The sequence below is a fragment of the Manis javanica genome, chromosome 1 (assembly GCF_040802235.1).
Source record: "Manis javanica isolate MJ-LG chromosome 1, MJ_LKY, whole genome shotgun sequence".
Lineage (NCBI taxonomy): Eukaryota > Metazoa > Chordata > Mammalia > Pholidota > Manidae > Manis > Manis javanica.
The window spans coordinates 27,363,986-27,380,795 of NC_133156.1; the positions used below are offsets into that span (position 1 = coordinate 27,363,986).

At 37.1% G+C, this 16,810-nt stretch overlaps 2 protein-coding genes across 9 annotated transcripts in view; one reads left to right on the forward strand and one right to left on the reverse strand.

The window, feature by feature from the left end:
* Window positions 1-16,810, forward strand: part of ZNF300 (zinc finger protein 300) — a 141,682-nt gene that overhangs the window by 68,119 nt on the left and 56,753 nt on the right. Inside the window, exon 3 of one of the 7 annotated variants that reach the window (XM_073230506.1) lies at window positions 5,848-5,965. The exons of the other annotated variants lie outside the window; for them this stretch is intronic. The gene's annotated coding sequence lies outside the window, so the exon portion shown is untranslated. Of the gene's footprint in view, window positions 1-5,847; window positions 5,966-16,810 lie in introns of those variants that run through there. 7 annotated transcript variants of the gene reach the window in all.
* The window catches only part of SMIM3 (small integral membrane protein 3), a 102,856-nt gene that overhangs the window by 33,098 nt on the left and 52,948 nt on the right, over window positions 1-16,810 (reverse strand). Inside the window, exon 3 of one of the 2 annotated variants that reach the window (XM_073230572.1) lies at window positions 9,933-10,026. The exons of the other annotated variant lie outside the window; for it this stretch is intronic. The gene's annotated coding sequence lies outside the window, so the exon portion shown is untranslated. Of the gene's footprint in view, window positions 1-9,932; window positions 10,027-16,810 lie in introns of those variants that run through there. 2 annotated transcript variants of the gene reach the window in all.

Consider the following 16,810-nt stretch of genomic DNA (forward strand, 5'->3'; position numbering starts at 1 on the left):
CTCCCCAACTGCTAGCTCTACTACAAAGCCACAGTAATGAAGACAATTTGGTACTGGGACAAGAACAGAGCCACAGAACAATGGAAAAGAATAGAGACTCCAAACATTAACCCAAACATGTATGGTCAACTAATATTCGATAAAGGGGCCATGGACATACAATGGGGAAATGACAGTCTCTTCAACAGATGGTGATGGCAAAACTGGACAGCTACATGTAAGAGAATGAAACTGCATCACTGTCTAACCCCATACACAAAAGTAAATTCAAAATGGATCAAAGACTTGAATGTAAGTCATGAAAACACAAAACTCTTAGAAAAAAACATAGGCAAAAATCTCTTAGACATAAACATGAGTGACCTCTTCTTGAACATATCTCCTCGGGCAAGGGAAACAAAAGCAAAAATGAACAAATGGAACTATATCAAGCTGAAAAGCTTCTGTACAGCAAAGCACACCATCAATAGAACCAAAAGGTGTCCTACAGTATGGGAGAATCATAATCATAAATGACAGATTTGACAAAGGGTTGACATCCAAAATATATAAAGATCTCACACACGTCAACAAGCAAAAAGCAAATAATGCAATTAAAAAATGGGCAGAGGAGCTGAATAGACAGTTCTCTAATGAAGAAATTCAGATGGCCAACAGACACATGAAAAGATGCTCCATATCGCTTGTCATCAGAGAAATGCAAATCTAAACCACAATGAGATATCATCTCACACCACTAAGGATGGCTACCATCCAAAAGACAAACAACAACAAATGTTGGTGAGGTTGTGGAGAAAGGGGAACCCTCCTACACTGCTGGTGGGAATGTCAGTTAATTCAACCATTGTGGAAAGCAGTAGGGAGGTTCCTCAAAATGCTCAAAATAGAAATACCATTTGACCCAGGAATTCCACTCTTAGGAATTTACCCTAAGAATGCAGCACTCCAGTTTGAAAAAGACAGATGCACCCCTATGTTTATTGCTGCACTATTTACAATAGCCAAGATATGGAAGCAACCTAAATGTCCATCAGTAGATGAATGGGTAAAGAAGATGTGGTACATATACACAATGGGATATTACTCAGCTCTAAGAAAAAAACAGATCCTACCATTTGCAACAACATGCATGGAGCTAGAGGGTATTATGATCAGTGAAATAAGCCAGGCAGAGAAAGACAAGTACCAAATGATTTCACTCATATGTGGAGTATAAGAACAAAGGAAAACAGAAGGAACAAAACAGCAGCAGAAGCACAGAATCCAAGAATGGACTCACAGTTACCAAAGGGAAAGGGACTGGGGAGGATGGGTGGGAAGGGAGGGATAAGGGTGAGAAAAAAGAAAGGGGGCATTATGATTAACATGTATAGTGTGGGGGGGGCACGGGGAGGGCTGTGCAACACGGAGAAGACAAGCAGTGATTTTACAGCATCTTACTATGTTGATGGACAGTGACTGTGAACGGGGATGTGGGTGGGACTTGGTCAGGGGGGGAGCCTAGTGAACATAATGTCCTTCATGTACTTGTAGATTAATGATACCGAAATAAAATTAAAATAAAAAACAAAGTAGGTAACAAGAGATAAAAAAGGACATTACATAATAATAAAGGGCTCACTCCAACAAGAGGATATAAACATTATATATACACCTAATATAGGAGCACTGACATATGTGAAACAAATGCTAACAGAATTAAAGGAGGAAATAGAATGCAATGCATTCATTTTAGGAGACTTCAACACACCACTCACTCCAAAGGACAAATCAACCAGACTGAAAATAAGTAAGGACACAGAGTCACTGAACAGATGGACCTAACAGACAGCTACAGAACTCTACACCCAGAAGCAGCAGGATACACATTCTTCTCAATCGGACAGGGAACATTTTCCAGAATAGACCACATACTAGGCCACAAAAAGAGCCTCAGTAAATTCCAAAAGATTGAAATTCTACCAACCAAATTCTCAGATCACAAAGGTATAAAACTAGAAATAAATTGTACAAAGAAAGCAAAAAGGCTCACAAACACATGGAGGCTTAACAACATGCTCCTAAATAATCAATTGATCAATGAACAAATTAAAACAGAGATCAAGAAATATATGGAGACAAATGACAACAGCACAAAGCCCCAACTTCTGTGGGATGTGGTGAAGGCAGTTCTAAGAAGAAAGTATGTAGCAATCCAGGCCTATTTAAAGAAGGATGAACAATCCCAAATGAATAGTCTAAAGGCACAATTATTGAAACTGGAAAAAGAAGAATAAATGAGGCCCAAAGTCAGCAGAAGGAAGGACATAATGAAGATCAGAGAAGATATAAAGTTGAGAAGAATAAAACAATAGAAAAAAATCAGTGAAACCAAGAATTGGTTCTTTGAGAAAATAAACAAAATAGATATACCTCTAGCCAAACTTATTAAGAGAAAAAGAGCATCTACACACACAAACAATCAGAAGTGAAAAAGACAAAATCATGACAGACCCCACAGAAATAAAAGGAATTATTAGAGAATACTATGAAAATCTATATGCTGACAAACTGGATAACCTAGAAGAAATGGACAACTTAAAAAAAAATACAACCTTTCAATACTCACTAAGGAAGAAACAGAAAATCTAAACACACCAATTACCAGCAACGAAATCGAATCAGTAATCAAAAAACTACCCAAGAACAAAACCCCTGGCCAGATGGATTCACCGCTGAATTTTATCAAACATTTAGAGAAGACATAATAAGCATTCTCTTTAAAGTTTTCCAAAAAATAGAAGAGAAGGGAATACTTCTAAACTCATTCTATGAAGCCAGCATCACTCTAATACCAAAAGCAGGCAAAGACACCACAAAAAAAGAAAATTACAGACCAATATCCCTGATGAACATACATGCAAAAATACTCAACAAAATATTAGGAAATCAAATGCAAAAATACATCAAGAGGATCATCCATCATGATCAAGTGGGATTCCTCCCAGGAATGCAAGGATGGCACAACATTAAAAAATTCATCAACATCATCCACCACATCAACAAAAAAGAAGGACAAAATCCACATGATCATCTCCATAGATGCTGAAAAAGCATTCGACAAAATTCAACATCCATTCATGATAAAAACTGTCAACCAAATGGGTATACAGGGCAAGTACCTCAACATAATAAAGGCCATATATGACGAACCCACAACCAACATCATACTTAACAACAAGAAGCTGAAAGCTTTTCACCTAAGATTGGAAAGAAGACAGGGATGCCCACTCTCCCAAGTATTATTCAACATTGTACTGGAGGTCCTAGCCACAGCAGCCAGACAAAACAAATAAATAAAAGGCATCCAAATTGATAAGGAAGAAGTCAACCTGTTACTATTTGCAGATGACATGATATTGTACATAAAAAACCCTAAAGAATCCACTCCAAAACTACCACAGACATATCTGAATTCAGCAAAGTTGCAGGATACAAAATTAATGCACTGAAATCTGTTGCATTCCTATACACTAATGATGAACTAGCAGAAAGAGAAATCAGGAAAACAATTCCATTCACAATTGCATCAAAAAGAGTAAAATACCTAGTAATAAACCTAATCAAGGAAGTGAAAGACCTATACCCTGAAAACTACAAGACACTCTTAAGAGAAATTAAAGAGGACACTAACAAATAGAAATTCATCCCATGTTCTTTGGTAGGAAGAACTAATATTGTCAAAATGGCCATCTTGCTAAAGCAGTCTACAGATTCAATGCAATCCCTATCAAAATGCCAACAGCATTCTTCAATGAACTGGGAGAAATATTTCTAAAATTCATATGGAACCACAAAAGACCCTGAATAGCTAAAGCAATCTTGAGAAGGAAGAATAAAATGGGGATCTCGCTTCCCAACTTCAAGTTCTACTACAAAGCCATAGTAATCAAGACAATTTGGTACTGGCACTGGAACAGTCCCACAGACCAGTGGAACAGAATAGAGAGTCCAGATATTATCCCCAATGTATATAGCCAATTAATATATGATAATGGAGGCATCGATATACAATGGGGGAAATGGCAGCCTCTTCAACAGCTGGTGTTGGCAAAACTGGGCGGCTATATGTTAGAAAATAAAACTGGATCATTGTTTATCCCCATACACAAAAGTAAACTCAAAATAGATCAAAGACCTGAATGTGAGTCATGAAACCATAAAACTCTTAGAAAAAAACATGGACAAAAATCTCTTGGGCATAAACATGAGCAACTTCCTCTTGAACATATCTCCCTGGGCAAGGGAAAGAAAAGCAAAAATGAGCAATTGGGACTATATCAAGCTGCAAAGCTTCTGTACAGCAAAGGACACCATCAATAGAACAAAAAGGCATCCTACAGTATGGGAGAATATATTCATAAATGACACATCCGATAAAGGGTTGACTTCCAAAATATATAAAGAGCTCAGGCACCTCAACAAACAAAAAGCAATTAATCCAATCAAAAAATGGGCAGAGTATCTGAACAGACACCCCTCCAAAGAAGAAATTTAGATGGCCCGCAGGCACATGAAAAGATGCCCCACATCACTAATCTTCAGAGAAATGCAAATTAAAACCACAATGAGATATCATCTCACACCAGTTAGGATGGCCGATATCCAAAGACAAACAACAAATGTTGGCAAGAATGTGAGGAAAGGTGAACTCTCCTACACTGCTGGTGGGAATGTAAACTAGTTCAACCATTCTGGTAAGCAGTATGGAGGTTCCTCAAAAAACTCAAAATAGAAATACCATTTGACCCAGGAATTCCACTCCTAGGAATTTACCCTAAGAATTCAGGAGCGTAGTTTGAAAATGACATATGCACCCCTATGTTTATTGCAGCACTATTTACTATAGCCAAGAAATGGAAGCAACCTAAGTTTCCATCAGTAGATGAATGGATAAAGCAGAAGTGGTACATATACACAATGGAATATTATTCAGCCATAAGAAGAAAACAAATCCTACCATTTGCAACAACATGGATGGAGCTTGAGTGTATTATGCTCAGTGAAAAAAGCCAGGCAGAGAAAGCCAAGTATCAAATAAGTTCACTCATCTTTGGAGTATAAGAACAAAGAAAAAACTGAAGGAACAAAACAGCAGCAGAATCACAGAACCCAAGAATGGACTAACAGTCACCAAAGGGAAAGGGACTCAGGAGGATGGGTGGGAAAGGAGGGATAAGGGGGGTAATGGGGCATTACGATTAGCACACATAATGTAGGAGGAGGGCACGGGGACGGCAGTACAACACAGAGAAGACAAGTCGTGATTCTATAGCATCTTACTATGCTGATGGACCGTGACTGTAAAGGGGTATGTGGTGGGGACTTGATAATGGGGGGAGTCTAGTAACTGTAATGTTGCTCATGTAATTGTATATTAATGATACCAAAAAAAGAAAAAAAGTAAAGGATGGAACCAATGCCTGTGACTTACTGAAAGACAGAAGACAACAACCTAAGTTCTTCATCATCCAAAAGACACTGCTACCTCTGGCAGCTGAGCAAAGAGAATATCCACTCCAGTCTAGGGTTCCAGAGCTGCCAACAGAGCTATGGAATAGTCACAAAGGATTCTGGAGTGTGGGGGAGGGGAGAAATGATGAAGGCTATGCCAGTTCCCATCCCTCACTGACTAACCTAGCAAATACTACCTTTATGGCCACTAGATCCTTCCTGATTCTTCCATTTTCTACCTACAATTTTTCAGCAGTTCATATCTATGTGTGTATATATGTACACACCTTACTCAAGTTTATCTTTACTCTCATCTGTAACCCAGAATATTAACTATTTCCCTTTCCTCCTTAGAGATAAAGGCTTGGATCCTACCGATTGTACAACCTTTGGAAATCTGAAGACTTTTCAGTTTTCACTAATTTCAAGGCACTATTTTTAAAAATAACTTTGTAAAACAGACAGAAATTGCAAATATCTTCAGCATACAGGATAATGAATTTTCACACTGAATATACTGTGTCACCCATGTCAAAAGGTAGACTTTTCCCCAAGCCCTAGAGTCCACCATAGTGCTCCCTTCCAGTCACTACCTGTGATTACCTCTGCTGTTGTGCTCAGAGAGTAACCACTCTTGTGCATTCTAACAGAACTGATGACTCTTGCTGGGCATATTTTTATGCCTTTCATGTATATTTACTTAATCCTAACAATAATCCTATGATTTAAATACTATTACTGTCTCTGTATTACATTTGAGGAAAGTAGGGAGCACAGGGTTTATGTTTATTTGCCAAGTTTACACTGGTAGTAAATAACAAACCACTATCCAACCTGAGAACTCTGGCTCCAGAGTCACATTCTTTATCATCAACAATGCTGTGTAAAATATGGAAGGCTGGATCAGTAGTCCAAATCAATACAATTGGATGTTTTGAACAATTACCATTTACCTCCACTTAAACACTCTGTACATGATTTTGAACATATTCTTTTAACTGATATCCTTTCACTTGTGCCTCAGAACTTCTACTCTGGGGACAGTGTCAAACTCTGAGAGGAAGGACTTGTCCAAGGGTCATAAAAGTTAAAAAATCAGACAAATTTGAGCCCATAACAGTTTAGGATGCATCATTTTATTCTCCATTTCTCAGAGGACAGGAGAAAACTGAAGCCAGGACAGGTTAAATGAGTAGCAGTGCTGTATCTCCAGCTGGTCCAGCTGAGCACTCTGTATGTGCTTGTTGATCAACTTGTATAAAGTCCTACCTAGCCTTGTCTCTGTTGCATTTAGATGAAACTTGGCCCTTCACACTATTTGGAGGGGAGGTGTCTGGGTTCTCTAAGTACTTATGCAGCTGATAGATCTTCTTGCTGTCTAGAGGGTTTAGTAGGAGTGACTTGTGGACACTTGCCCTGTCTTTATGGCTCACAACAAACTTTGGAGAGGATTGGATGACATACACTTAGGGTTGAGGGTCTGGCACAAAAGGTGCCATCAATACATTTTTGTTTCTCTTCCCTGTGTCCTATCTTTGTTGAAATATCTTCCCTTGGTACTGATTCAGGGTGAGAACTGATGAGACCTTACTCAGTTGCAAAAGAGAAATGAAATGAAAAGTAATGTTTTTTAAAAGACCACTTTATTGGGGCACAATTAACATACAAAAACCATAAATATTTAAATGTATACAACTTGATGAGTTTGGACATAAGGCTTTCTTTGATTGTCTTACTATTGTATAGTTTCATCAGTCTTGCATGACTAGCAACAAGGTCTAACTTAGATATATTCAACAGGGAAAAAGAACATTGAATATACAGGCAGAACAGCTATTGAGAAAAAGAATGTATTAGGTACTGATGAGCAAGGATAAGAATGATAGGAAACTTGCCAATAGAAGCAACATAAGCTAGAAGACAGTGGAATAACTTCTTCACTGAAATTTAACAAAAAGATGAAACTTTTCATCTAGAATTCCTGGTGCAGCAGAAATATATTTAAAAAACAAAGGTAAAATGAAAATATCTTCAGACCTATGAAAACTGAAAGAATTTATCACTAACAGACATGCACTACCAGAAAGGTTAGAGAAAGTCCTACAGTCATGGGGAAAATATAGTAGATGGAAATCTGGATCTATATGAGGCAAGAAAAGCATATAGCTAAAATACAAGATATTTTCCTTCATTTTAAAATCCCTTCAGAAGATAATTGATTATTTAAGGAAGAAATAATAACAATGTGTGAGTATTTTCTAGCATATGTATAAGTAATATGCATAATAAGAATAGTAAAATGGCAAGGAGGTATTAAATAGAAGTTTATTATTATATTCTCAAATTGTATCAAAAGTGGTAGAATATTACTTGAACATAGTTTGAAATAAGTTAAATATGTATGGTTTAAATTTTTGACTAAGAATACATTAGGAGATAAAACAAAATCATTAATAATACTGAATTATTCCAAAATAAGACCAAATAAAAGAGAAGAACAGATTGGCCAAAAAGAAAATAAGTAGCAAGTTGGTAGACTTAAACACAAATGTTTCGCTAGTGACATTAAATACACATGGTCGAAATAACCCAATTAAAAGGTGAAAATTTTCAAACTGGATAAAAAAGCAATGCCCAACAATGTTTTCCATGAGAAACTCATAAAAATTAAAAAGGAGGGGAGGAGCCAAGATGGTAGTATGAATAGAGCAGAGGAAATCTCCTCCCAAAACCATATATATTTTTGAAAATACAACAAATACAACTATTTCTAAAAGAGAGACCAGAGGCACAGGACAACAGCCAGACTACATCTACACCTGCAAGAACCCAGCACCTCGCGAAGGGACCTCCTGCCAGTTCCCCCTCTGGCGCAGCTCTGCCATAGCGGCAGTGGCCATGCCCACAGCAAATGGGCAGAGCTTCTTCCACAGCGGCTGGGCAAGATTCAGATACCCTGTCTGCACACAGCTGCCCAGCACAAGCTGCTAGGGGTTGCTGTTCTCCCAGGAGAGTAGGGCCACAAACCAGTAAGAAGGGATGTTCTCCCAGCTGACACACACGCCAGCTCCTCACAAACCTCTATTGCCATGAAAAGGCAGAAGAATTTGATCCAGACCAAAATCACACAGTCAATCCCTGAGAAGGAGATAGACCTAACCAATCTTCCTGAAAAAGAATTCAAAATAAAGGTTATAACCATACTGATGGATCTTCAGAGAAATACACAAGAGCTAAGGGATGAAGTCTGGAGGGAGATTACAGAAATGAAACAATCTCTGGAAGGACTTAAGAGCAGACTGGATGAGGTGCAAGAGGCTGCCAATGAAATAGAAATCAGAGAACAGGAACACAGAGAAGCTGATGCAGAGAGAGAGAAAAGGATCTCCAGGAATGAAACAATATTAAGAGAACTGTTTGACCAATCCAAAAGGAACAATGTCCACATTATAGGGGTACCAGAAGAAGGAGAGAAAAAGGAATAGAAAGTGTATTTGAATAAATAATTGCTGTAAACTTCCCCAAACTGGGGGAGGAAATAATGGATCATCACAGAAGTACACATAACTACCAACAGAAGAGAACCATGGAGGACAACACCAGGACACATAATAATTAAAATGGCAAATATCAAGGACAAAGACAGAGTTTTAAAGGAAGCTAGAGAGAGGAAAAAGGTCACCTACAAAGGAAAACCCAACAGGCTATCATCAGATTTCTCAACAGAAACCTTATAGGCCAGAAGAGAATGGCTTGATATATTTAATGCAATGATACAGAAGGGCCTTGAACCAAGAATACTGTATCCAGCATGATTATCATTTAAATATAAAGGAGGGATTAAACAATTCCCAGAAAAGCAAAAGTTGAGGGAATTTGCCTCCCACAAACCACCTCTACAGGGTATTTGAGAAGGACTGCGCTAGATGGGAGCACTCCTAAGACTAAGCAGATGTCACCAGAGAAAATGAAATAACAGCAAAGAAAGCAGACCAACCAAATACTAACTTGACGCGGTCCAGCCGCGCCAAGTCGAGCAGGTGCTGAAGTGCAGAAGGGGGGCGAAGAAAATAAAGAAAGACAGAAGAACTGGGAGGGCTGACGCTCCCACGCGTCACCAGCAAAACTTTATTGAAGGTCCAGGGTTTATATAATGCAGTGGGGTTACATGATTCCAGGACATAGCATTATCCAATAGACAATCAAGCACAGTATTGACGTCAGCGGTGGCCGGGCAAGGGTAGGCTCAACAGGGTTCCAGTTAGTTGCTCATGGAATGCATAAACAGAATGTTCTTTGTTCTCCATTCCCGCCACATCGGCAAGTGGGGGAAGGGCATAGCCAGAAGCAGGGGCGGTGTTTCCACACATCTTCAAGGTCTCCCTATTTTCAGAGTGAGGAGTCTTGGCTCATCTTCGAGGACAAGATATGTTTTTGTGGACAGGTAACTTCCAAGGACTGTACTGGTTGTTCTCAAGCTTGTGCTTTCCCGTGCTGCATTCAGACATGGGGGAAGGTGCTTTCCCATTCTGCCTGCAAACATGTGAGAAGACAAAGGCTGTCCCCAACACTAACTAAAGGCAAAAAATAAGATCAACTACCCACAAAAGCAGTTAAAGGAAACACAAAAGAGTACAGAATAAAACAACCAACACATAAAGAATGGAGGAGGAATAAGAAGGGAGAGAAATAAAGAATCACCACACACTGTTTATAATAGCTCAATAAGCAAGTTAAGTTAGACAGTAAGATACTAAAGAAGCTAACCTTGAACCTTTGGTAACCAGAAATCTAAAGCCTGCAATGGCAATAAGTACATATCTTTCAATAATCACCCTAAATGTAAATGGACTGAATGCACCAATCAAAAGACACAGAGTAATAGAATGGATAAAAAAGCAAGACCCATCAATATGCTGCTCACAAGAGACTCACCTCAAACCCAAAGACATGCACAGACTAAAAGTCAACAGATGAAAAAAGATATTTCATGCAAACAACAGGGAGAAAAAAGCAGGTGTTGTAGTACTAGTATCAGACAAAATTGACTTCAAAACAAAGAAAGTAACAAGAGATAAAGAAGGACATTACATAATGATAAAGGGCTCACTCCAACAAGAGGATATAACCATTCTAAATATATGCACCCAATACAGGAGCATCAATATATGTGAAACAAATACTAACAGAACTAAAGGGAGAAATAGAATGCAATGCATTCATTTTAGGAGACTTCAACATGCCACTCACTCCAAAGGCTAGACCCACCAGACAGAATATAAGTAAGGACACAGAGGCACTGAACAACACACTACACACTAGAACAGATGGACCTAATAGACATCTATAGAACTCTACATCCAAAAGCAACAGGATATACATTCTTCTCAAGTGCACATGGAACATTCCCCAGAATAGACCACATACTAGGCCATAAAAAGAGCCTCAGTAAATTCCAAAAGATTGAAATCCTACCAACCAACTTCTCAGACCACAGAGGTATAAAAGTAGAACTAAGTTGTACAAAGAAAGCAAAAAGGCCCACAAACACATGGAGGCTTAACAACATGCCCCTAAATAATCAATGGATCAATGACCAAATTAATATAGAGATCAAGCAATATATGGAAACAAATGACAACAACAACACAAAGCCTCAACTTCTGGGGGATGCAGCAAAAGCAGTCTTAAGAGGAAAGTATATAGCAATCCAGGCACACTGAAATAAGGAAGAACAATCCCAAATGAATAGTCTAATGTCACAATTATTGAAATTGGAAAAAGAAGAACAAATGAGGCCTAAAGTCAGAAGAAAGAGGGACATAATAAAGATCAGAGAAGAAATAAATAAAATTGAGAAGAATAAAACAATAGAAAAAAATCAGTGAAACCAAGAACTGGTTCTTTGAGAAAATAAAATAGATAAGCCTCTAGCCAGACTTATTAAGAGAAAAAGAGAATCAACACACATCAACAGAATCAGAAATGATTAAGGAAAAATCACGACGGACCCCACAGAAATACAAAGAATTATTAGAGAATACTATGATTCTTCAATGAACTGGAACAAATAGTTCAAAATTCATATGAAACACCAAAGACACTGAATAGCCAAAGCAATCCTGAGAAGGAAGAATAAAGTGGGGGGGATCTTGCTCCCCAACTTCAAGCTCTACTACAAAGCCACAGCAATCAAGACAATTTGGTACTGGCACAAGAACAGAACCGCAGACTGGTGGAACACAATAGAGACTCCAGACATTAACCCAAACATATATGGTCAATTAATATATGATAAAGGAGCCATGGACTTACAATGGGGAAATGACAGCCTCTTCAACAGTTGGTGTTGGCAAAACTAGACAGCTACATGTAAGAGAATAAAACTGGATCATTGTCTAACCCCATACACAAAAGTAAATTCGAAATGGATCAAAGACCTGAATGTAAGTCACGAAACCATAAAACTCTTAGAAAAAAACATAGGCAAAAATCTCTTGGACATAAACATGAGTGACTCCTTCATGAATGTATTTCCCTGGGCAAGGGAAACAAAGGCAAAAATGAACAAGTGAGACTGTATCAAGCTGAAAAACTTCTGTACAGCAAAGGACACCATCAACAGAACAAAAAGGTACCCTACAATATAGGAGAATATATTCATAAATGACAGATCCAATAAAGGGTTGACATCCAAAATATATAAAGAGTTCATGCACCTCAACAAACAAAAAGCAAATAATCCAATTAAAATATGGGCAGAAGAGCTAAACAGACAGTTCTCCAAAGAAGAAATTCAGATGGCGAACAGACACATGAAAGGATGCTCCACATTGCTATTTATCAGAGAAATGCAAATTAAAACCACAATGAGATATCACCTCACAGCAGTAAGGATGGCTACCATTCAAAAGACAAACAACAACAAATGTTGGCAAGGTTGTGGAGAAAGGGGAACCCTCCTACACTGCTGGTGGGAATGTCAGTTAATTCAACCATTGTGGAAAGCAGTAGGGAGGTTCCTCAAAAAGCTCAAAATAGAAATACCATTTTACCCAGGAATTCCATTCTTAGGAATTTAAATTTTTGAAAAGGACAGATGCACCCCTATGTTTATTGCAGCACTATTTACTATAGCCAAGAAATGGAAGCAACCTAAGTGTCCATCAGTAGATGAATGGATAAAGCAGAAGTGGTACATATACACAATGGAATATTACTCAGCCATAAGAAGAAAACAAATCCTACCATTTGCAACAACATGGATGGAGCTAGAGGGTATTACGCTTAGTGAAATAAGTCAGGCGGAGGAAGAGAAATACCAAATGATTTCACTCATATGTGGAGTATAAGAACAAAGAAAAACTGAAGGAACAAAACAGCAGCAGAATCACAGAAGCCAAGAATGGACTAACAGTTACCAAAGGGAAAGGGAATGAGGTGGATGGGAGGGAAGGGAGGGATAAGGGCAGGGAAAAAGAAAGGGGATATTACAAGTAGCATATATTACGATCAGTATAATGTGGGAGGGGGCATGGGGAGGGCTGTGCAACACAGAGAAGACAAATAGTGATTCTTCAACATCTTACTATGCTGATGGACAGTGACTATAATGGAATTTGTGGGAAGGGGACTTGGTGAAGTCAAGTGAAGGGGGGACCCTAGTAAACATAATGTTCTTCATGTTATTGTAGATTAATGATAAAAAAATAAAAAAATAAAACAACAAACTGATTTAAAGTAAAGAATGAAAAAAATATACCATATGAACATACCAGTGATCTAAAGAAGGGTTAGGTATGTTAATATCAGACAAATTAGATTTCAGAGCATAAAATATACCAAGGATAAAAAGGATCATTTCATAATGATAAAGGGGTCAATTTATCAAGAAAATGAAACAATACTAAATTTTTATGCACCAAATATCGGTTTCCAAATACATAATGAAAAACTGATAGACCTGAAAGGAGAAATAAGCAAATCCACAATTACATAGATTTCAACACTAATCTAGTAACTGATAAAGCACATAGAAAAAAAACTGTGAGAATACAGTAGAATTAAATAAAGCACTCAACTTCCTTGACCTATTTGACAGAAATAGAATAGTCTACCAAACAACAGCAAAATACCCTTTTTTTCTCATGTGTGCGTGGAACCTTTACAAAGACAAATCACATTTTCTGCTATAAAATTAAGAAATAAACAAATTTCATCTGTGAACCGTATTTTCATCCTGATTAACATGTATCTATTGAAAATGTCAAGAGACAAAGGTGAAAATTTAAGTAGGAACTTCAATAATGATATTAAGTAATGATTTAATTTTTTCAATAAGTGGTATTGTATTTTTGAATTACAATCCATAATAAATATAATCATAATCATTAATAAATATAATCAGTTATATAATCATAATAAATATAATCATTTCATGTCAAATAATTTGGATGGTGGTTGACAAGTCTGTTCAATTGAATGATACTGACACAATATATATTTTCTTAAAGTCCTTTGAAGTAAGATTGATTTGTTTTCCAAGAGGATGCATTTGATTTTCCTGATTAATAATCTTCATTTTCATACAATTTATAGCAAGATAAAAGGTACAATTAAGTTATAAAACATTATTTAAAAAATTATGTATTAAGCAAAATATTTTTACAACTACCTAGCTATGAAATTTCATACATTTAAAAATAAAGAACCATATTAAACCAAAATCAGAAATCAAAATATATATGCCATTTACTGCATCTATTAGAAGGCTGTCTTCAAGAAAAGACTATTTCCCAAATACACATTCTTAATACATTTTATAAACATAGCTTTATAATAACCATGTCACCATAAACTACTGTAATCCTGGTGTATCTTAAACTAAATATTCTGTTTAAAACCTATATTTCACGTGAATTGGTTAAATATTAATATTTACCGGCAGTGTATGGTTTCCTTTTGCATACAGTTTTCTAATGAATCTAATCAAATTCCACTTAGTTATAACTGATTCTTCTTCAGGTATAGCAATGTCTCTACTATGTTTTCTGTTTCTTCTTTGTATTTACTGCTTATTTGAGTTACTAATGTCTCACTGTGGAGTAATACCTTTTTTTTTTTAAGAAAGGATTGTTGATATACAATCTCATGTTGAACACAGCGGTTCAACAGTTACCCACATCATCAAATCCTCACCTCCTTAGTGCTATTTCTATCAGTGTAGAAAGATGTTACAAAATCAGTAACTATATTCTCCATGCTGTACAACCACCCCATGACCAGTTTATAGTGTAACTGAAAATTATTGTGCCCTCTTATCCCCCTTGGTAACTACCAGTTTCTTCTCAGTGTCTGTGACTCTACTGCTATTTTGTTCCTTCTGTTTTGCTTTGTTTTTATATTCTGCAAATAAGTGAAATCATATGCTATTTGTCTTTCTCTATCTTGCTTATTTCACTGAGCATAATACCCTCTAGGTCCACCCATGTTGTTGCAAATAGCAGAATTTCTTTTCTTTTTATAACTGAATAATATTCCATTGTGTATATGTACTGCATCTTCTTTTATCCACTCATCTGTTGATGGACACTTAGATAGTTTCCATATCTTGGCTATTGTACATAGTGTGGCAATAAACATAGGGGTGCATATATCTTTTCAAATCAGGGATTTTCTTTTCAGGTAAATTCCTAGGAGTGGATTACTCAAACAAATGGTATTTCTACTTTTAGCTTTTTTTAAAAATCAAAGTGTTGTTAGTATACAATCTTGTGTTGGTTTCAAATGTGCTTCACTGTGGTTCAACAGTTCCCGTGATCAACTTTTATTGTGATTGAGAAATTATTTTTAGTTTTTTGAGGAACCTCCATACTGCTTTCTGTAGACACCCCAGCAATTAACTTTGCTGTTGTTTAGTTTCTGCTTAAGTTTGATTTATAACCAAAGTAATCTAAAAGAAAAGAACAATATATTCACTGCTCAAGTTTGATTAATAGAAAGAACAAAGTGTTAATTCCTGAAATCTGGTGTGAGTTATGACCAGTGTGCAACAGGAGCTGCAAACGGTTCCTGTGATCCTGCGGCAAACACCGACAAGGAACATGCTGTGAAACTCACTAACCGGATGACTTGATTTAACACAGTAGGAACATAAAAAAAACATATCTAGTTCGTGGTTGGTTGATTCACTGAGAAAGTACATTCAATAATTATTAGCCAATGATTGTTTTACTGCTTGCTGTAACCTAATAAAGACGCAGGGGCACACTGACTCGTTGCTTAGTCTCCAAGGAAGTCTAAGCCCTCCACATTAAACCTCATTCCTACTCGGTTTCTCATTTTCAGTCTCCAGCTGCAACAGCTTTCCACAGGGTTTGCACAAATTTACATTCCCACCAACAGTGTAGGAGGGTTCCTGTTTCTCCTCATCCTTACCAACATTTGTTATTTCTTGTGTTTTGGATAGTGGCCATTCTAACTGGTGTATGGTGATTTCCCATAGTGGTTTTGATTTGAATTTCCCTGATGATTAGTAATGTGGAGCATCTTTACATTTGCCTGTTGGCCATTTGTATTTCTTCTTTGGAGAAGCATCTGTTCAGGTCCTCTGCCCATTTTTTAATCAGGTTATTTGGGTGTTGAGGTGTATTTGTTCTTTATATATTTTGGATGTTAACCTCTTATCAGATGAGTCATTTATGAATATGTTCTCCCATACTGTATGATGACTTTTTGTTCTACTGATGGTGTCCTTTGCTGTATAGAAGCTCTTTAGTTTGATGTAGTCCCACTTGTTCATTTTTTATTTGATTTCTCTTGCCCAAGGAGGTGTGTCCAGGAAAAAATTGCTCATGCTTATATTCAAGAGATTTTTGCCTTTGTTTTCTTCTAAGAGTTTTATGGTTCCATGACTTACATTCAGATCTTTGATCCATTTTGAGTTTACTTCTGTATATGGAGTTAGACAGTAATCCAGTTTCATTCTATTACATGTAGCTGTCCAGTTTTGCAACATCAGTTGTTGAAGAGGCTGTCTTTTCCCCATTGTATATTCATAACTCCTTTATCATATATTAATTGACCATATATGTATATATATGGTTTATATCTGGGCTCTTTTCTGCTCCATTGATCTCTGGGTCTGTTCTTGTGCCAGTACCAAATTGTTTTGATTACTGTGGCTATGTTAATAGAGCTTGAAGTCAGGGAGCATAATCCCCCCAGCTTTGTTCTTCTTTCTCAATATTGCTTTGACTATTTGGGGTCTTTTGTGGCTCGATATGAATTTTAGAATTATTTGTTCTAGATCGCTGAA